Source organism: Cervus elaphus, chromosome 12 (assembly GCF_910594005.1).
Source record: "Cervus elaphus chromosome 12, mCerEla1.1, whole genome shotgun sequence".
In the NCBI taxonomy this organism is placed as follows: domain Eukaryota; kingdom Metazoa; phylum Chordata; class Mammalia; order Artiodactyla; family Cervidae; genus Cervus; species Cervus elaphus.
In genome coordinates, this window is record NC_057826.1 from 86,568,441 (window position 1) to 86,590,506 (window position 22,066).

Consider the following 22,066-nt stretch of genomic DNA (forward strand, 5'->3'; position numbering starts at 1 on the left):
TCTGGCAGTTACTAATTTGGGGTAATACGTCCCTCCCTCTCTCCAGGCAGGAAGGCTGGTCCTGCCCAGTGCATCTGGAGTTCCATATTTTTATATTTTTATTGGTTTTTCCCCCTGCCCTCTCCACATCCTGAGCTGGGGGAGAGGGTTTATGGGAGCCCACTAATTAAGGGAGAACAGAAGTCTTGTTTCATAAATAAAAGTGTGTAGATACACTGTAGCAATAGAAATCCTGCAAGTTCCCTGTAGAGTGTTCAAAACTCACCCCCCCCGCCCCCCCCCCCACAAACCAGCGAGGGTCTGGGCAGGTGAGCCCCCAGGGGCTTTTCCATGGAAGACCTTGGTGGGGGCAGGGGGTCCTCAGGAGAAGGGAGGTTCCTTGGGTTCTAAACTGAGCTCTTTTGCAGCCCGGCCTCCAGCTCATGGTGGCCCACTCTGTGCCCATTCCTGCCCCAGCTGTACCAGCCCTTCCCAACTCTGGGTCTCTCTGCTGGGTCTCTGGGCAGAGGGAAGAGAAGAGTTAATGCAAGCTGTCCCCTGAACCAGGGTTAGTGGACGCGGTTTTCAGTGTGGTCAGATGGGGTGGTAAGACCTTGGGCAAGTCCACTGTTGCTCTCTGGACTTTCCTCTGTCTGAAGACTGGAAGGTACAGGGGAAATGAGCCCTGAGGTCTCCCACTCTGAAGTCCCGCACTACAGTTTATAAAGGAAGCCGGTCTGGAAGCTGAAGGAAGATCCCAGAGCTCACTTGTAGGTGGCTGCAGGCTTAACCCTCAGATCTCTTCATATGTGGGCAGCTCTTCATCCTCATGATGACACGCAACAACCTCCACTATGATACCAATTTCAGGTGTGGGGATGGAGGCTCGGTGTTTGACCTGCCATCCAGACCCCGTGAAGAAAGCCAGGCAGAAGGGACTTGCCCCTTCTGCAAATGTGGAAACTGAGGTCTAGAGAAATCCAGCAGCTGTTACAGTCCCAGGCCTTGCTCAACCAGGTAACAACCCCTGTGAAGCAGAGAGTGAGGGCCAAGTGACCGAGGAGACTTGCTTCCCTCCTGTTTCTCTGCAACCCGAAGCCAAAGGGAAGGCAGTGTGGTTGCTCTCACTCCCAAGGGGAGCAGTCCCATTAAAACAGCCCCTGGAGGAACACCTACCTCCTCTTCCCTGAGAGCGCAGTGGTCTCTGTGGAGCCATCTGGTGGCCAGGCCTCATCACTGCAGAAGCTACAGAGCCTGGGAGGCGAAGGGCCTTCTGGTCAGATTTCCCAGTTTCCAGAGACAATCTGCAAGAGAGGTTTAAGCCTGGATCATAAGATGACCGGAAGAATTCAGAGAAGCTGGTTTGACTGCTAGAGCAGCTTCCACTCCACAGGAAGCGTTTCTTCCAAGAAACTGGAGAGCTGGGCTGCGTGCAGAAGCAGCTTGCATTCTTTCCCCACCCAGCACCCCGGAGATACCAGTGCCCATATCACAAGGGGAGACAGAAGCCTAGGAACCCAACCCTTGATCACAATCATGCAGCAAATAAGGATGAGGACAGGCCCCAGGATTAGTTCAGTGCTTACTGTGTACATCAAAGCCTGGCCTGCTGTGTGACCTTCGACAAATTATATACCGTCTCTGAGCCTGTTTCTTGTGTGCAGGTCAAATGACATAATAGATGCAAGTCGCTTTGCACAAAATAATGAACTGCGCCTATCTTTACTGTTCTGATAGATATTTCCACCATTACTTCTCCTCACCCTCTCCTTGGAAAGGGGTCCTTGTAGCCCCACTTCACAGAGGACACAAGACCTGAACATCTTGCCCTGGAATACATTAGTAAGTGGTTGATCAGAATTCCAAACAATGGCTGTTTCAGGAAATGCACAGTGAAGTCATACGGGGCACAGAGGTGGGATGCTAGAAGCCTATTTTTACTATCTTTATATAATTTTTAAAGGTTATGCTCCATTTACAAAATGCTGGCTATATTTGCCATGTTGTGCAATCTATCCTTGAGCCTGTCTTACACACAATATAGTTTGCACCTCCTATTCCCCCACCCTATATTGTTCCCCCAACCCTGATAACCATTGGTTTGTTCTCCATATCTGTGAGTCTGCTTTTTTGCTATATTCATTCATTGTATTTTTCAGATTTCACATATCATATCATACAGTATTTGTCTTTCTCTGTCTGACTTATTTCACTTAGCATATTACCTTCTAGGTTCATCCATGTTACTGCAAATATAAAACTTTCATTCTTTTTATGGCTGAGTAGTATTTCATTGGATGTATGTACCACATCTTTTTTATCCATTACTCTGTTGATGGACACTTAGGTTGCTTCCATACCTTGGCTGTTGTAAATAATGCTGCTATGAACATTGGCCCCGTGGATAAGGACACAGCAACCCACTCCAGTATTCTTGCCTGGAGAATCCCATGGACTAAGGAGCCTACCGGGCTACCCGTCTATAGGGTCGCAAAGAGTTAGACATGACTGAAGAGACTTAGAATGAACAAAAAAATGAATACTGGAGTACATGTATCTTTTCAAATGAGTGCTTTTGTTTTCATCAGATATATATCCAAGAGTGAAATTGCTGGGTCATATAGTAGTTCTATTCTTAGTTTCTTTGAGAAACCTTATACTGTTTTCCATAATTGGAAGCCTATTTTTAGATGGTTCCAAAAAAGAAAATATAGGAGAAAAAGAATGATGAAGCAAAATGGGACAGAATATAAACAATTGATGAATCTGGCTACAATTTTACAGGAGTTCTCTGTTCTATTTTTCTGCAACTTTTTCATGAATTTGAAATTATAATCCCCCAAAAGGTTTTAAAGGCCAGTTATTTCAAAATTCCACCTAGACTCATCTACCACCCTCCTGGGAAGCAGATGAAAGTTCCAGCCTGTCAGCGTTCCTTGCTTCTGACCGGTGGCCCCATGCCTGAGGCCTCGGGGGGGATAAGACTGCTGGTAACACCCCCTGCAATCCCTCCATAGGAAGTCAGAGGTGCCCCTGCCCAATGGCCAGCATCACCCCAGTCCCCCAAGCCTTCTCAGGGCCTCTCCTTGGCCTCCCTGTTTCCCAGCCCCCGCCCCCACCTCGCTCCCGCCCAGGTCCCAGCCAGGCTGTGGTGCGAGGTCGAGGTGGGGTTTATTTATAAGTTCCCGCTGATTATGAATCACTGGAGGAACTGCCTGCAGACTGGAGACAAAAGTCTGGGGCCGCCTGGCCAGGAGGAAACACTCTTTACATTTGACTTTCCCCTTGGCACAGGCCACTCCGCGCCTGGCCTGGCCAGGATCTGCCAGCCCCTTCTGTTCTCAGAGGCAGAAGCTCATTTGCCGCCAAGTCTTGTCGGCCCGTCCGCCTTGCTGTGTAAACAGGACCTGGGGCTGGCGGCCCGGCCCCGCACTGGAAATGAGCCTGCCTTCCGCAGCCCGGCCACTTCCTCCTCACATCCGGAGACTCCTCAGAGTTCAGATGAGGGCCGGTGGGCAGGAGTGAGGAGAAGTTAGGGTTTTGCTCTGCTGGGGTCTTCATCAGCCTTGATGGAGGACCAGTGGACAAAGGGAGGAACAGAGGACTCTTAGGCTGCCGTCAAAGCCCAATATAAATGCCCCTTCCTCTGGGAAACCACCTCACTCAGGGTCTGCAACCCCCACCCCATCATAGTTTGTAGTTTTGTTACCTTCAATGAACACATATTCAGCACCTACTGTGAGGCTTCCCAGGTGGCTCAGTGGGTAAAGAATCCACTAGCAATGCAGGAGAGGCAAGAGATACAGGTTCTATCCCTGGGTTGGGAAAGCATGGCAACTTCTTCCAGTGCTCTTGCCTGGAGAACCCCATGGACAGAGGAGCCTGGTGGACTACAGTCCACAGGATCGCAGAGTCAGACACAGCTGCAGTGACTGAGCATGCACGCACATGTACCAGGCTCTGTGCAAAGTGCCTGTTAGGGTTACATGGAGATCTCCTATCCATGTCATCATTACTTCTTTTGATTCTTAAGGGCAGACAGAGTTAATGTCTGCTTCATGATCCCCCTTATCCTACAAAGTGACTTGCATGGTTCCTGAACACAGCAGAAGCTCAAAAATTTTCGTTACATTGACCTAGATTAAACTGGGGCAGGCAAGCTAGGAGCCCAAGTTCCAACCCACTCCCCTTTTGGGTCCTCTGTCCCCATCCTGCCTTAGCATTCTTGCCCTGGGAGCCATACTTCTTGGAGAAACTGGTTTCTCTTTATGAATATCTGAACCAGGTTTTATATCTGAGTAACTTATAATGTAAGGGATTTGATTTCAGAAAGTGCTAGAAACCCTCCTCCAAACCTCACTCAGAAACATCTTCCCCACTCCTCTGAGATGTTACCAACTTTGAGGCATTCTTCTCAGTTGGGCATACCTTCTCCACCTCCAGGGCTTTCCTGGTGGCTCAGACGGTAAAGCGTCTGCCTACAATGCGGGAGACCTGGGTTCAATCCCTGGGTTGGGAAGATCTCCTGGAGAAGGAAATGGCAACCCATTCCAGTACTCTTGCCTGGAAAATCCCATGGACGGAGAAGCCTGGTAGGCTACAGTCCACGGGGTCGCAAAGAGTCAGACACAACTGAGCGACTTCACTTTCACTTTCTCCACCTCCAGGTGAAAGAAGGGAGTTCCCTCTGGATGGTTGACCTTATATTCCCATTTTACAGATGAGCAAACTGCAGCTCAGAGAAGCAGCTCAGGGCTGGTACAAAGGAGAGACAGGTTTTGAATTTTTGTTTTGTTTGGCTAGGCGGCATGTGGGATGCCCATTAGTTCCCCAATCAGGGATCAAACTCATGCCCCCTCCATGGGAAGCATGGAGTCTTAACCACTGGACCACCAGGGAATTCCCTAGAGATGGGTTTTAAGCTCAGCTATCTGCAGCTAACGCCTAGGATTCTTCACAAGGAATCGAATTGCCTCCCCTTTATCTGATGCCATCTTTCAGCAGAAGAAAAAGGGAAGGGATAAGTCCCCAGAGAGAGGGAAGAATGGAAGTCAACTTTAGAAGCTTACTGTGCCAGCCATTCCAGGTTATGCCCACTGCAATCTTCCAGTTACAACATTCATTAATAAACCTGTTCAACAGATGGCAAAACTGAGGCTTGGATAGGCGTGATGGGCCCAAGGTCATCAAGCTAATGGTGGCAGCCAAGACCCTCGTCAGGCCCCCAGCACCTGTAGACAGCCCCAGGTTGGTGAGTTCCACAGAAAAGCCAGGTTATCAGCCCAAGCGAGGCTGTGAGAACTGCAGGCAGAGGTTTTTAGGGTTTTAGGGTAGATGGGATGAAGGCCTTTCTGGAGGTTGCAGAAGGGGGACAAACATCTGCAGGGTTTTGTATTCTGGTGGCTTCTATTTCACTTGCCTCAAGGCTTTTGCAAGAGCTCTGCCCAGCTGTAAAAAGAAAGACTTTCTCCTTTTCTCTGTTGAGGACCTTCCCCCTCCCCTGCCTGGCTCTGGAAGCTTCCACAGAGGAGTCAGGGTTACTAGTAGGGACTAAAATCCCACTTGCCTACTAACTCGGGGCCTCAAGTAAACCTGCCCAAGTGTCAGTTTCCTTACTTACTCATCTGCAAAATGGGGATAATGTTAGCAATTCAGAGCCTCTGGGAAATGACTGAAGACATGAGATATCTTCATGAAGTGAAACGGGAGCAAAGGTCATTATGGTGGCTTGTACTGGTCTCAGTATTTCATATGGAATGGTCCTTCCTCACCCTCCAAGAACATCAAATTCCCAAGGGAGGACGGGAGGGGACAGAGCCACAGTGTCCTGTTCTTCATCTGTACCTTCTCCTCTCATTCCTCCCCATCTGTCCCTGCCCATACATCGAGCAAACTGGGATGTACTGGATGTCATCAGTCAATTCTGGCTGATGACTCAGAGCAATTAGACCTGGAGGCAGAGGAAGGGGTTGGGCGTTTTCCAAGGCCTCTGTGGCCAGAGAATTCTGGGAGGTGAAACCCCTGAATGATAAAGTCTCCTAAAGCCACTTGCCTCAGCCAGTGAACAAGTTTTGTTTTGTTTTGTTTTTTTCACACCCACTGTCCCAATTAAACTTCACAGCAATCCTACGTATTAATCTCCCTCAATCCCACTTGACAAATAAGAAAACCGAGGCTCAGAGAGCCCAAGCAACTTGCCCAAAGCCACTAGGCTAATGGATGGTTTCCAACTGAGGGTCCCAATTGAGAACAGGGGTTCAGGGGTACTAGTTTTGGAATCTGAGGGCTTGGTCCCCAGGAAAGAACCAGATCTGAATCCTGGCTGAAACCATCATGAACTGTGTGACCTGAAGCAAGGTCACTCACCTGAGGCTATATCTCTGTAAATGAGAATGATGGCCTATTCAGTGTTGGGCAAATAAATGAGATAATAGATGCAGACCCTGCCTCCAGACAGTGCTCGGCTACCACTGGGGCCAAATCAATGTTCACCAGTCATCTTCCTGCTGCCCCCAAGGTTGACACACTCTCCAGGATCTTGCTCATCAATGATGACCTCAGAGTCCCAATCCAAAGAGCATGCAAGGAGATTGGCGCCCATTCCAGGTACAGGGGGCCCAGCCGGAAAATGTGAGCCCACTGCCCTGGCTCCCAGGTCTCTGCGTGCCAGTGTCTGGCACGGTGCCTGCCGAGTGGGTGCTTGGTAAACACTGATGAATGAATGGACGTTGTTTGGATGCCGAGAGGTCGGTGCTGCCGCCCGTTTGCTGTTCCAGGGGACAATGGGACAGCCTCTTTGGACTGGGGGTGCTGTCCCGGAATGTCTGAGGGGTGAGGTCACTAGGCTCGTGTGCACTGCTTACAGGAAGCATGCTAGCTCAAGCACGCCTGATGCCAGCCAGCAGACATTTCCTGGCTGGCAACAGTCCCCTCCCTCCTCCTCTTCCTCCTCCTGCCCACCTCGGGCCTGCGTGCCTGCAACCTGGACTTCTCTCCTTGCCTTGGGTCGCACCCTGGGATGGTCTGCTGGGGTTCTCACTGCCTTCCTCACCTCCTAAGGACCTGGGACCACCTTGTCCAGAGCAGTCAGAGAAGCCAGGTGATGCACAAAAGCTTTAGAAGAAAAACACCCCAGCAGTCCCTCTGTGTGATTGGCACAGGGGAAACTGAGGCCCAGAGAGGTTATTGCAGTTTCCCAGGGTTGCACAGCAGTCCAGACTAGCGACTCCCACCAAGAGCTGGGGTCAGTTCCTGCTTCTCCAGTCTTTGGGCAAAGCCCTTCTCTAGGGCCCTTTTTTCCTGCTCTGAAAAATGAGTAACCTTCTGCCCCTTCCAGGCTCTTGACTAGAAGTACATCCCTTCTGTGTGACCTGCCAAAGCCCTTCATCCATTCTCTTCTGAGCTTTTCTTCAGTGACAGAGACTGGGGTTTTAGCTCAGGAAGGTTAATAATCCCTCGCTTGCATAAACAGTAGTTTTAAAAACCACTTTTCACACACAGTACTTCAGTTTTCCCTACATCCTATTTTACAGATGATGGGACTGAGGCCCAGAGGGGCCTGTCCCTGGAGCTGGCCAGTGGCAGAGCTGGGGTTCAAACCTGTGCCTAAGACAGGCTATGTCTGGTGCATCCTTCTTGCTCCCTTGGCCAGCCTCAGGGCCAGGCATGAATCAGGTGCCCAGGAAACCTGTTTGTGGGGCCTGACGTACTCATTTAAATGGGGCAGGGGGTGTCTCCTAGAGACCAGGCCACTCTTAAGGAATGGGCTGGACCTTCAGATCCACAGCAAATCAGGAGGCACTTCTGTCCACCCCTGCAGCCTGGTGCTCACCAGAGCTGGGGAGTAATCCCCTCAGCTTCCCCATCTATAAAGTAGATCCCCATGTCTCAGGGAAGGTGTGAGGACTCCCTGGTGCTAAGCTGCCTCCCTCCACTGGCCCCAAGCAGGGGAAAAGACCAGGAGCTGGCCCTGAGTCACTGAGGCAGGCTGGGATCCCCACGCCCCCATTTCCCAGCTTCAGTACAGCTCACATCAAAGCCAAGCCACTCACCCTGCCCGCCAACCCAAACCTGGCTGGCCAGAGCAGCAGCAGCCGAGAAAAAGGCCAGGCCTGACAGGAGCTATTTGCTCTCCAGCACTCCGTGATTGTGGTACAGTGACCGCGGTGGCCGGCAGAGTCAAAGGGGACACTGTTCTCTGAGGCCAGGACTCCCCCGGAGTGGGAGGAGGTGGCTACCCACAGCCTGAACTCAGGCTGGCTCCAGGCCTGGCACAGGCCTCCACGCTTTACACGTGTGACCTCATTTAATCCTTACAACAACCCTGCCAAAGTGGCCTGACTGTCTGCACTGACGAACAAGCAAACCGAAGTACAGGGAGATGAAATGACTCATCTAAGTTCCTACAATAGTGAGGGGCAAACCAGGTCCACCTGACTCCACTAAGGGTAACGACTGACTCATCACCAAGATCCAGCCATTATCTGTTTCATGGTAAACCCCCACTGAGGGCTGGACTGGATTGACTTGCGCACCTACAATGTGCCAGGCCAACTGCTTTTGGAGTGTCATTTGACCTAAAACTGAATAACTCAGAGAAGGAGGCATCACTAGCCCCATTGTACAGATGAGGAAACTGAGGCTCACCCAAGACCCACTTTAAACACCTATAGGCCCAGGGTACTCTTTAGTAGTTGAGTGGGGTCCCTTTACCCCCTTCTTCTGTGTTAGAATGAGAGCAAAAGCTGGAAATTCCCTAGTGGTCCAGTGGTTAGGACTCTATAAATAGTTTCACTGCCAAGGGTCAAGGTTCAATCCCCGGTCATGGAACTAAGATCCCACAGGTCAAATGGCATGACAAAAGGAAAAAAAAAAAAGGCAAAAGAGAAGGGTTTGGAGTGATTTGGGGTAAGGAAATAAGAGGTACAAACTATTATGTATAAAATAAGCAAAAGGATATATTGTAAAACGTGGAGAATATAGCCAACATTTTATAATAACTCAATGGACTATAGCCTTTAGAAATTATAAACCACTTTATTACACACCTGTAACTTACATAAGTCACTGTGGATGGTGACTGTAGCCATGAAATTAGAAGATGATTACTTCTTGGCAGGAAAGCTATGACAAACCTAGACAGTGTGTTAAAAAGCAAAGACATCAAAAAAAAAAAAAAAAGCAAAGACATCATTTTGTCAACAAAGGTCCTTATAGTAAAGGCTATGGTCTTTCCAGTAGTCATGTACCGTTGTGACAGCTGGACCATAAAGAAGGCAGAGTACCTAAGAACTGATGCTTTCAAACTGTGATGCTGGAGGACTCTAGAGAGTCCCTTGGACCACAAGGAAATCAAACCAATCAATTTTAAAGGAAATCAACCTTAAATACTCATTGGAAGGACTGATGCTGAAGCTAAAGCTCCAATAGTTTGGCCACGTGATGCGAAGAGCTGATTCATTGGAAAAGAACCTGATGCTGAGAAAGATTGAAGGCAGGAGGAGAAGGTGGTGACAGAGGTTGAGATGGTTGGGTGGCATCACTGATGCAATGGACATGAACTTGGGTAAACGCCAGGAGATGGTGAGGAACAGGGAAGCCTGGCATGCTGCAGTCCATGGGATCACAAAGAGTCGGACACAACTTGGTGACTGAACAGTTACTTATATAATATTGTACATCACAATACTTCAAAAAGAAAATGAATGAGAAAGAAAAGAAAGAGAGCAAAAGCACCCAAAGCCATTATCCTCTCGACTCCCAAATAATGCCCTGTGTGTGCTGCCCATACTGTGAAGTACAGCTGCATCAGGGCTCCTGATCCTTCTTGGGGTTTAGGATGACCTACTCCTGTCCTGTCCTTTCTCCTTGGCAAGATTATAAGTGTATAGTTCGATGAATTATCAAAATGCAAATACAACAATATAACCTCCAAAACCCTGCTTTTGAAAAGAAGTATATTCACATAAGCAGTGCAGAAGCACTTGGGGAAGCCAGACAATGGGCATCAGTATGAGAGTCTGCATTGCTAAGCAGCTTCCCGGGGATGCTGATGCTGCCCGCCTCCTAGTGCAAGTGTGGTTCTGAACCCAGAGAGTTGGCATCACCTGGAGCTCAGTGGAAATGCTGAATCTCCGGGAAACCCCAGGCATATGGAGCATGGGTCAGCTGGGAGCATTAAAAGCTATCAAAATCCCACCTCCAGGAGTTCCAATTTAATTTTCCTGGGGCAGGGTGGGGCTGGGCATCCGTGTTTTTGACTGCTCCTCGGGTGCCACTGAGGCACAGTGAAGGTTGGATCTCTCCAAGTGAAGGTCATGGAGTCCTCAGTGCTCGATAGGAAAGCGTTACCCTGTCCTGCTGCTGCCTTTCATGGAGGACCAGAAATAGATCCCAAATGGGACAGCGACCTGAGGTCAAATCATGTATGAAGAGATCATCAAATATTAAACCAGGAAGTGATTTTTTTTTTTTTTTTGCCATGCCAGGGATTGAACCTGGGCCCTTGGCAGTCAAAGCCCAGAGTCCTAACCACTGGACAGCCAGGGAACTCCCAACAGGAAGTGATCTTGGAGTCCAACTGATTCAACCCTCCTTGTTTTGCATCTAGAAAAACAGGCTGAGAGAGGACAGGACAGCTGGGAGGAGCACTAAGGTCGAGGGTGGCTCTCCAACACAGCAAGCTGTCTCTCCGCTGCCTTTATCTCCCTCCAAATGTCAGACTAGCAAGGGACAAGCCCTCACTTTTCAACTGCAAACGGAAAAGCCCTTTCTCCCCTCAATCTCAAAATCTGGATTCAGGATCTTCTCGGACACTAGGATTATAGTATTAAAAATGCAACTTGGCAAGACACCAGGACTCCGTGAAAGGGATACTGATACCTGTTACTATATAGATGTTGGACCTAAACCAAAACATAAACGAATGAAGGAAAAAATATTTGCCAACATTTATAACATGTCAAAGTTTCTTTTGATGATATCCTTCATATGTAAAGCACTTTTACAATCGATAAGAAACAGACAACTTAAAAGTGGGCAATGGGTATCAGGAAAAGTATAAAAGGCTCATAAATATTAGAGGAGATGTCCAAATTCACTTACAGTTGAAAAAAAGTAAATTTTAAACACTGGGATACAACTCTCAACAATCAGATAAATAAAGATTGGAAAGAGGTCCTGCCCATATTGCGGGGAAACAAGCAATTACACACACATTACATTTGTGAACATGTAAATGTACAAAAATTTCATGTTGTATATTCTTTACTCAGTAAATTCCACTTCTAGAAAGGTACCTTGCAGATAAATTCATACACCTGCACAAAGATTAGGTACAAAGTGTCATATCAGCACTCTTTGCAATAATGGAAAACTGGAAAGGGCCCAAATGTCCATTAATGTGGTCCTGCAAACAATGACAAAGTCTCACATGCTCCTGCTTGGAAGGGTCTACGTGTTGCAGAACAGTACATAGATTATGATTTTATTTGTACAAAAAAATTCTACAAACGTTCATGTGCATAGTTGACATATGCACAGAAATGTCTGGAATGATACTCTCAGCTGTTATTGTTAGATAAGAGGGAAGAGGACAGATTTCACTTAAAAAAAAAAATCTCCTATAATTCTGCGATGTTCACACAAAAGCACCTACTACTTTGGTTATAAGTAATTTTCAATGCAATTGGGTTGTGCTTTCTATGAATTCAGGGGTTGCTAGAGGCAACACAGTTCTGGGGCTGGGAATGAGGGGGACAACACATTGGAACTTCTCACAAGGACACAAGCAATCTCATTTTAATAGCTCACTGGCCACCAGTACAACAAAATATGTGCTCTGTTGCTGATGAAATTCATTGTTTAAATTAGACAATAAAACACTAATTATATTCCTAGACATGTCTGTTTTTTGGGGTTTTTTTTTTGCCACATCCACATATGCGACACATGGCATCTTAGTTCCCTGGCCAGGGGATCAAACCCAGTCCCCTTGCAGTGGAAGGGCTGAGTCTTATCCATTGAACCACCGAGGCAGTCTGCCTAGATATGTCTTTGTATCAGGCTATAGCTAAAAGTAACCATTAGCTCACTCCCAGAAGAAATTCAGGGGAGAAGACAAAGGGGAAGTAGCAACAGATTTAGTGTTTAATGGCTTATGATAGCCTGGAGCTACAGAAAAGCTCCATGGTGTCTACCCCTTGTCTTCCCAGGGTCCAGGGGCCATGAAGGGCTCAGGGGTGGAGCAGGGTCCCAGCCAGAGACAGATCCAGAGCGTTGAGCAGGGCAGCAGGGAGTCTTGACTTTTATCCACAGACTGAGAAAGGAGTGCCTATAGCTCCTCCTTTTGCTGAGCAGGGGAAGCGTCCTGCAGCAGGAAGGGCTGGGGATAGGAGGGGGAACACTTGCTCCTGTGGGTGGCAGCGGAAAGTTGCCCATGGCCCCCAGCTTCCAAGCCCTAGATCTGATTTCACCATAGGATGAGTACCCCCTTGTTGCGACCCCGGGGCAGAGCAGCCCCCTGCCCTCTATCAAATCCTGCCTTCAAGACACAGCAGGTTATGCTTTCCACCAATGCACAGGGCATCAGAGCCAGGCGGAGCCTGGAGACCCCCTGGGCCAATCCCTTCATTCTATAGAGAGGAAAACAGGTCCATAGAGGAGAAGGGATTTGCCCAGGGTCACCCGGAAAGTGGTGGCAGAGCTGAACCTGGACCTTTGAGTGAGAAAATGTTACATACAGCCTCTCCCCACACTTTTCTGGATCATGCCTGGCTGCCCCCTCCCCATGGCCCCATCTGTCATTCAACAAATACTTACTGAATACTTGCTATTTGCCAGATAATATTCGAGACCCTGAGGAGACAGCAGTGGACAAGACAAACTCCTACTCAGGTGGAGCTGACATTCTTGCTTAATCCCAATACCTACCTGTTACATTTGAGGAGCAGACACAGGCTGTCCTGCTGCAACCCAGAAGGCCTGGTTAGGAAAAACCATTCTGCCCATGTCCATGTTGTGCAGGCCAGAGGGCCTTTTCCCTGGAGGAAATGAAGCATCAGTTGAAAACGGCCCAAAAGGTTCCCCAGTGCCAGCCCTGCAGGGGTACTAGCCCCCAGCCCACGTGAATCCTCTCCTTTGATTCTCGGAACCACCTTACCAAGCAGATATTCATATCCCCATTCTCCAAGTGAGGAAACTGAGGCCAAAGAAGGTGAAGATGCCAGGCAAGTAAGCACCTGGACTGGGCTTTCTCCTTCCTCCAGATCAGGGTCTGGAAACCCCACGGCAGGGGCAGGCTGGGCAAAGCAACAGGAACAGGGTGTGTCTTATGCAAGCTTCCACTTTTGAGGAGGAGAGTATGGGATTCCACTGGCTTTTTCTCAGGGTGATCACAGAAATTCACATTGCCTGCCCTGTCTAGAGGATGCCAGAGGGACCAGCCCTGGTTCAGGAGTTAGCACCCTGTCCTGGGACTCTGGTGCCCAGAGCAGAGTTTCTAACTATGAGGGGGTACCAGCCTTTCTTGTGATACTTAATAGAAACCTTGAACCCTGTAAGAATATATATATATATCTCCCTTACATATGAACCCTCAAGTTGCAAACTTTCAAAGATGCAAACACGTATGCCATCCCCCGTATGTCAGCTGTTGCACTGTATTTCTCAAGGTACTGTACTGTCATATTAAAATTTTATTTTTTGTTTGTTTTTTATGTACATATTATTTGTGTAAAAAGTATTATAAACCTATTACAATACTATACAATAATATATATCCGATTGTGCTAGTTGAATACCTAGGCTAATTTTGTTGGACTTACAGATTGGACTTATGAATACTCTCACAGAATAGAACTTGTTCTATGCAGGGGACTTACTGTATTCTATTTATCCCCTCATATCATTTTATACACGAATTCCTTAAGCCCATCCTTCACCACGCCTGGCAGTGGTCGACCCTCCCAAGATGCCTCCCTTAATGGGGTGGGGAATCACACTTTGGAGCTGAATTCAGTGATCTCCCACTCCTTAGGAGAATCACTACTTGAGGGGCCTGCAGACCAGCCCAGGCGGTGCATGAGTGCCCCCTGGGGGCAATTCATCCAAGCGTCCCAGGAAATACTGAGCCATCACTTTCCCTGGCATTTAGTTAAGATTTAGTGGAGAAGAGTTGTTGTTTAAAAACCTGTTTTAAATTCAAATTGTCAAAGATGGGAATGACAATGCTCTAAAATGGCTGTCACTCTGCTCTAAATTTTAGGAGAAAACCTTTCAAGCTATTTCAGTTTCCCGACAATAGTATCTTGTTTGCCCTGATTTCAGGGGAGTGACCATGTAATAATGTTGACCACTTTCTGCCAGGTCTTCTCAGCTATAAAATGGTCATCCTTGAGTTCAATCCCTGGGCCGGGAGGATTCCACATGCCACAGAGCAACTAGGCCTGCGCAATCTAGAGCCTGTGCTCCACAACAAGAGAAGCCACCGTAAAGAGAAGCCCACACACCAGAAAAAGAGGAGCCCCCAATCCCACAGCTAGAGAAAGTCTGCACAGTCAAAAACAGATGTTCAGAACACTACTTCCTCCCCCACAGGACCGTTGTTCGGGTTAAACCCACCGGAAGCACTCAGAACAGAGCCCGGAAGAGTCAGCACCCAACAGGTGAAATCCTTCCTTACTATTACTACTGTCATTGCTATTATTATTGAAAATCTTAGGTGGTAAAGTCTGAGAACCTCTGCGGTGCCTAGCGACCGCACTAAACAAAATGTTTAGTTGTTTAGCGACCCCACTAAACAAAATGACTCGGATTCAAGCCCATCAGGAACCCAGGCTCTACATATACCCTCAGGTCCCCCAGCCACTCCCCAGCTCCCCGACTCTGTGGGGCACCAGGACCCACATAGAGAGGTGAGCCGCAGCTGACCACTACCCCCTCCGTGTTTGTGGGGGTCCCACCAAGTCCGAGGGGCTAAGTGCTGCTAGTTCCGGAAGCTGCGGGGTGCTGGGTAAGAGGGGCTGGGGGGAGGAGCTACTCCACATGAAGAGCACTTAGTAATATGAGGGCCCCTGAGAAGGGGCAAGACACCCTGGGGAGGAGCCAGGAGACCAGGCATCTAATGACTGCTGGGTGATCACCACTTGTGTTACCTTGGACAATCTATACTCCGTCTCTGGGCCTCAGTTTGCTTCAGGCAGTGAGGAGGGTTGGACTCATGGGTTGAGTCAGAAAAGATGGGCCCTGTTGATCCATAAGCCCCTAGGACCACCTTCCATGGAGGCCAGGCTTGGCAGGCTCCAAGCATTGAGGCAGGAGCTACCAAAAACAAACTTGACTCTTATACTCGGGGTGGGGAGAACTGGAGCTGGCCTCACCCAGCAGTCTTATCCCCCCAAATCAACTTCCAAGGCCTGTCTGCCTGGCACCGTGTCCCAAGCATAGAGCACAGAAATGAAGGGCCATTTCACCCTGTCCCCCTTACCCCAAACCTCCTGCCAGTAATACCAGGCTGAGGGAAGGAAGGGAGGAAGAGCGGAGGGAAAAGGGTGACAGCTCATCTCGGCTTACCCAGGACTGTCCCCGTTTTAGAACCGAGAGTCCTTCACCCCGGTGACCGCCCCCTTCAGCCTGGGCAAACCAGGACTGCCCTTCCCTTTCAGCACAGCCAGCCGGCCCTTCATCCCTGGCTTGGTCAGGACTTCCAGAGCAGAGCTGGGCACCAACCCCCAGGGCCCCGGGGGCGCAGTTGACTAGTGACATCAGAGCAGTGTGTGACCTGTTCCCTAAGAGAGAGAATAAAGGCCACACCAGCCCTCAAGGACCCTCGGAACATGCTGCCTCACCTTGTCAGCGGAGCAGCCCATGCTGATGGGGTCAATTCCCAGGAGTCCAGAGGACAACCTCCCTTGCTGCCCACCCAGGCCCCAGCCCCAGGGCCACAGAGAAGAAAAACAATGGAAACAAGTGATGAGATCCAAGATGCCCTGGGAAGCTGCTAAGCACCAAGGCGCTAAGGGGAACCCCTCCAGCAGGGGGATTTCTAGGGGAGCATGGCAGACAGACAGAGCTGTGAGCACCTCACAGAAGTTTCTGGGCCCCAGCAAACTCTCAGAATCAGCAGAATGTTTCTCCAGCCCCAACAGAGGCACTAAAGTCAGGAGATTGCTGCTTGATGGAAGTGAGACCACCCCTTGGGGAAAAAGGGAAGAACTCAAACCACCTGAGAACCACTTTTTACCACTCCCCTCTCCTACATCTGCTCCCCACGGAGGGCTTCCAATAGAGAGTAAGTAGAATCAGAGAAAAACACATTTCTATCTCTTGTTCACTGAATCTCTAGCCTGAGACTTATTCCAGCCACATTGCCCAACTCACACCCTGAAATCCTCCCTTCTCGTCCCCAAACTCCATCAAACAAAGCCCTGAAGGAACAATAGAAAAACCGAGACAGTACATTTGCTTCACTGTTCAGGGATTGGAATGCCCACTCGGGCACTGATCAGCCAAGAGCCTGTGTCAGGCTCAGCAAGCTTCTGAGTTACAAACGTGCTAATTCCCATAGACCAACCCTCATCCGAACCCACCTTCTCCTTTTCCCAGGCCCTCGTACCTGGGCAGGCTGCACCCTGAGCAGCTGGTCACCCAGGTGCTCTCTGGCACTCTGGTCTTTCTGTATCCCCACAGGGCTCGTGAGACAGTGACCTCTGATGGAACACAATCCCAGCTTTCAGGGGGGCCCACTCAGCCCTGATTAACTCCTGCTGAAAGCTCTGGCTGGCCCTGGCCAGGCCCCGCACCCCACACACACCTGTCAGGAATGAATGACCCTTTATGCCAGACCCGTCCTGGAGATCCCAGCCGTCGACCCTGCGCCCCAGACAGCTCCCACTGCCACCCTCAGTCTCAGGGTCCCTCCTGACACGCTCACACACATTTTGAGTGCCTCTGAGTGGAAGGGGCTGGTGTTTGAAGCCGCAGAGAGGTGGGTGGGGCTGCCCACCCGGTCATAAGACGTGGACAGGCAGGGATGCAGTCAGGTGAGGTCAGGCCTCCAGGTGGACGGAATCTAACATCTGCCAGCACTTCTGGAGGGATGTCCTCCAGAGCCAACCAGAGCCTGGGTATTCAAGGAGAAACAGGCTGCTTCTTCCCCCTCCCCTTTTTTAAACTTTCAATTTTATATTGGAATATAGCCAATTAACGACATTGTGATAGTTTCAGGTGGACAGCGAGGGGACTCAGCTATACACATACATGTATCCACTCTCCCCCAAACTCTTCTCCCATCCAGGCTGCCACATAACACTGAGCAGAGTTCCCCGTGCTCTACAGTGGGGCTTTGCTGGTTATCCATTTAAATACAGCAGTGTGTACATGTTGATCCCAGAAACAGGGTTTTTCAGTGGGGCACTCATCTTCTCTCTGCAGCCAGGGCAGGGAGGGGACATGAGAGAGAAAAGAGTGGAAAGAGGTGCTGACAGGAGCAGGAAAGAGCTCAGACACTCTTTTAGAACCATTCGCTGCCGCCCGGCACAGGCAGTTGCTGCCCTCAGCCGGGACGCCGCAGGGAGGCAGAGCTCGATTCAAAGCTGGGTTCTGCCAAGAGCCCACAGCCCTGTTCTCCTGGGTCATGAATGGCCCACAGATGCCCCCTCCCCTAGTGAAGCCCCTTGGTTCTCTTCTGGGGACCCATGGCATAGCTTTTCCTTTTTGACCCGCTCACACAAAGTGCTGACCACCCCCCGCTTGCTGGATGAGTCTTGGTTGTCCCTCCCAGGGCGCAGGACTCAGATGCACATGGAGCTTCCAACAAGCATGATTCCCCTTGGCAAAGGCGACACTTCCCTCTTCTCTGAGAAATCAATGCCAGAAGGAAGCAGCTCTGTAAGTTTAACCTCCAAAAGGGCCTTCTATTACCCTCACCTTGTAGTTACTGATGCAGTTTTTTGGGCTAAGAGTCAGGAGTCAGGGTTAAGTTAGGCCTGAGCTGTCCAACATGGGAGCCACCTGCCATGCGTGGCTATTGAGAATATAAAATGTGGCCAGTCCAAACTGAGAGGTGCTGTTAGTGTAAAATGCATATGAGATCCCAAAGATGTGGTAGGGGAAAAAGAATATAAAATATCTCATTAATGGGTTAAAGAAAACACATGTTTAAAATTAATTCTACCTGCTTCATTTTACTTTTGTAATTTGGCTATAAAGCAATTAAAATGACACTGGTGGCTTAAATTATATATTTTTGTTGGACAGGAGTTGGTTCAAGTATTCCCTCTCCTACTAGGCTGTGAACACTCTGAGGGCATCGAGGGCAGTTTGAGCGGGAACAAAGTCTGAGACAGATCACGGAAGGTCTTGAACTCCAGGCAGAGGGGCAGCACCGAGCCTGGGAAGCAGTTCTTGTAAGATCAGCTCCATACACTTGTCACCCAGACCAATCCCAGCCCCAAGAGGGGGAGGAGGAGGTGGTATCTGAGAGTGTTGTTCAGGTGGGACAAGGGGAACGGGACCTCCAGGTGGAGGGGGCTGGCTGAGCAGACTCAGGAGCAGCAGACTCAGGCCTTGTTTGGGAGGGGACCAAGAGAAGGTCAACGGAGGAGAGGTAGAAAAAAGGGTTAAGAAAAGGAGACCAGCCAAAAAACAGAAGAATGAGAAAAGTAACTGTCTTCAAAAGAAGTTTCCTAGAGGGGGAGTCCTGCTCACTTGAGCCCCACTCCCCCACTCTGAGGTGGGTGTTTGGAGAAAACCTCCTGAACTTCTTCCTCCCAGAAGGAAGGCCCCCGGTAACACTGCCGGCCGCCCCCATAGCAGCCCAGTCTCCGCTGCCGCTCCCCAAATCCACAGCCCCTGACACCACCCAGCTGGCCTTGTCTGCACTGCCCTAGAGGCAGGCTCGGGACTGCTGCAGGACAGACAGAAGAGGGGCAGCCTTGCGGTCACCTTGCCCCTGAGTCCTGTCCCAAGGCGGATCCTGGACTTGGCAGGGTCAGACCCTTGAGAAGGTGTGTTTTTCATTTAAAAAGGAGCTGGGTCTTCAAAAGGCTGGACTTGTCAGGGAACGGGACCCAGGTCCTGTCTCTTCCACCTCTATTCTGGAGACAAGCATGCAGGCAGTGAGGGAGAGTTCTTGGCATCATGGCCACTGACCTCCAGGGGCAAGACTCAGACCAAAGGAGGCACGGGGGCCTTTTTTTGTTATCAGAGGATTTAGAGGAGTGGGTTCCGGGGAGTATCAGGAAACTACAACTTAAGACTCACACCACCCGTTTGTATAGCCCATGAGCTCAGAATGATTTACATTTTTAAATGGTTGGGGAAAAGAAATCAAAAGATGAATAATTTTATGACATGAAAATTCTATCAAATTCAAATGTCAGTGTCCCTAAATAAAGTTTTATTGGGGCATAGCCATGCTCACTCATTTATGGATTATCTGTGGCTGCTTTTACGACAGAGTTAAGAAGTTAGGACAGATGCTGTGTGGCCCACAAAGCCTAAAATATTATTTATGGAAAATATTTGCCAACCCAAAAGTTACTGATTTTTAAATATTTATTTATCTATTTGTGTCTGATTGTAGTTGCAGCAGATGGGCTTAGCTGCCCCAAGACATGTGAGATCTTTTTTCTCCAACCAGGGATAGAACCCACGTCCCCTGCATTAGAAGGCAGATTCTTAACTACTGGGCCAATAGGTAAGCCTCAAAAGTTACTGGTTTTGCAGACTTGCTGTAAATCTGGGTCCCAGGTTCTGTTCAGACAGACCTGGGTTGGAATCTAGTCCACCATTTCCTAACTGGGTAGCTTTGGAGATAACATTACAGTCAACCTTGAAGGGTTGCTAAAGGTGAGATAATGCCTGTACATGCTTAAAAAATGTTAGCATTTATCCCTACTACTATTATTATATCTTGTAAGTGAAAGATCCTGGAGACCCACAGATCTCCATCACCAGCCCAGATGTTGAGCTCCATCAGATATGCCAATACTTCACCTAACCAGAACTAGCCTCATGCTCTGCACCCCTAAACCTGCTCTTCCTCTTGAGCCTCCCATCTTGGCTGGTGATGTCAGGGAGATGTGGGGACAGTTGGCAAGTGATGGTCACCATGTCTCCCAAACACCAGCAAGTCTGGGGTGGCAGCTCGCAAGTGTAAGCAGGTGAACCAGGCAGATCTGAGCAGCTGGACAGTGATATGTGAGCATTACCCTTGTGCCAGGAAACCCTGATGGTCCTTAGGCAGCCAGTGGTGTTATCGCCATTTCACAGAAGAGGAAAAGAAGGCTCAGAGAAGCCAAGTAACTTGCCTAAAGCCCAATAGCTACAAAATGGCAGGACTGGGATAGATATAATACATTTCACATAATTTGAAATTCCAAATGTATAAAAGAGTGCAATAAAAAGTTAGCCTCCCAGCCCTGGCTCCCAGCCACCTAGTTCTCTGTCTTGGAAGCGTCTGGCCTTGTGTGTGCATATTCAAAGATCTTCTGTGCATATTCAAGCAAATATGAAAAAATACATACACACACATTTAGATAGATACAGGTAGCTATCCTTCCCTCTCTGTTTTTGTTCTTTACCCAAATGGTAGTCAACTATATACATTGATCTGCATCTTGTTTTTATCACTTACAATATAGTTTAGAGATCTTACCATATTAATACATAAGAGACTAAATTCATTCTTTCCCACATAGTATTCCATTGCATAAATATATCGTGATTTATTTACCCAAGCCTATATTGATGGACATTTGAGTCCATCAAATTGCGTCCATTCCAATCTTTTACCATTACAAAAATAATACTGCAGGACTTCCCTGTGGTACAGTGGTTGGGAGTCCGCCTACCAGTTCAGGGGACATGGGTTTGATCCCTGGTCTGGGAGAATCCCACATGCCTCAGAGCAACTAGGCCTGTGTGCCACAACTACTGAAGCCGGCACTCCTAGAGCCCACGCTCCACAGCAAGAGAAGCCACTGCAATGAGATGCTTGCACACTGCAACGAAGAGCAGCCACCCTCACCACAACTAGGAAAGCCCGTGTGCACCAATGAAGACCCAGCACAGGCATAAATAAATCACTTTAAAAAATAATAATGCTGCAATGAACAGCTGCACATATTTGTTGCTTCACGTATGTGCAAGTGTATCTGTAGGATGAGGTCCTACAAGTAGAATTGCTGTGTTTGTAGTTTTGAAAGATAGTGCCAAATAGTCAATCAATCATAGAGATTGATCCAATTTACAGTTCAACCTGTAACACTTGATCACAGTCAGGATTTGAACTCAAGACCATCTGGCTCCAGTGCCAGGGCTTGTTCTGCTGCACCATGACCACCACTGACGCCTTAGAAAGTTCTTCCTAATGACTTAGGCTGCCTCCAAGCTGGGTCCTTCTGCTTACTCACCTGGATGGCCTGCCTCCTCCTCTAGGAGAGCTCAGTCCTGCCTCACCTTCCCCACACGCAAGGTGAATTCTGCTTTGCTTAAAATCCTGTCTGTCCATTGTTGGTTCTACCTTGTTTCCAAGCACTAGCTTGGAAGCATCAGTTTCCAAGTTAACAGCTCTCTCCTGGTTTCCTGGGGGCTACTCTTTCCCAGTCTGCCTTTAGCCAGGTGGGATCACAGAACTGAGATCTGGCTTCACAGGTGTAAGCACTTGTGATGGGCCTGGCTTTCATCTGCCCTTAACAAGAAGGGTACCTCTTCTACCCTTCCCGCTGCTGAGACATGATGAACAGTCAACTTCAGCTTCGAGATAGAGGCTGGGCCTTGGGAGCAGCAGAACCAGAAACTAAAAGGAGCCTCAGGTGGCCTCTGCAGAGAGCAGGGCCCCCGGCAGGGACACCAGAAACAGAAGCCCTGACAGGAGTGCCTACCCTGCCCCAGTACCTGAGAGCCAGCCAGCCGGTGAGTGGGAATACGGCAGGAGGTGAGACCCTGTGTCTCTGAGTTTAAAAGTTTCTTGGGAGTTGACTTGGAGCTCAGCTACTGAAATGTCATTCTCCTGGGTTCCTACAGCTACACACACACAATCCACCCCCTACCCCCCAATCCCACCCCCACCACACACAGACACACG

General features: G+C 49.1%; 1 long non-coding RNA gene across 2 annotated transcripts in view; it reads right to left on the reverse strand.

Moving 5' to 3' along the window:
• Nucleotides 1-22,066, reverse strand: part of LOC122704818 — a 117,896-nt gene that overhangs the window by 72,415 nt on the left and 23,415 nt on the right. For both annotated transcript variants that reach the window (XR_006343946.1, XR_006343945.1), the window contains exons 4-5: nt 12,910-13,019; nt 1,156-1,283 (exon numbers count right to left, since the gene is read on the reverse strand). This is a non-coding gene — a long non-coding RNA (uncharacterized LOC122704818). The remainder of the gene's footprint in view (nt 1-1,155; nt 1,284-12,909; nt 13,020-22,066) is intronic.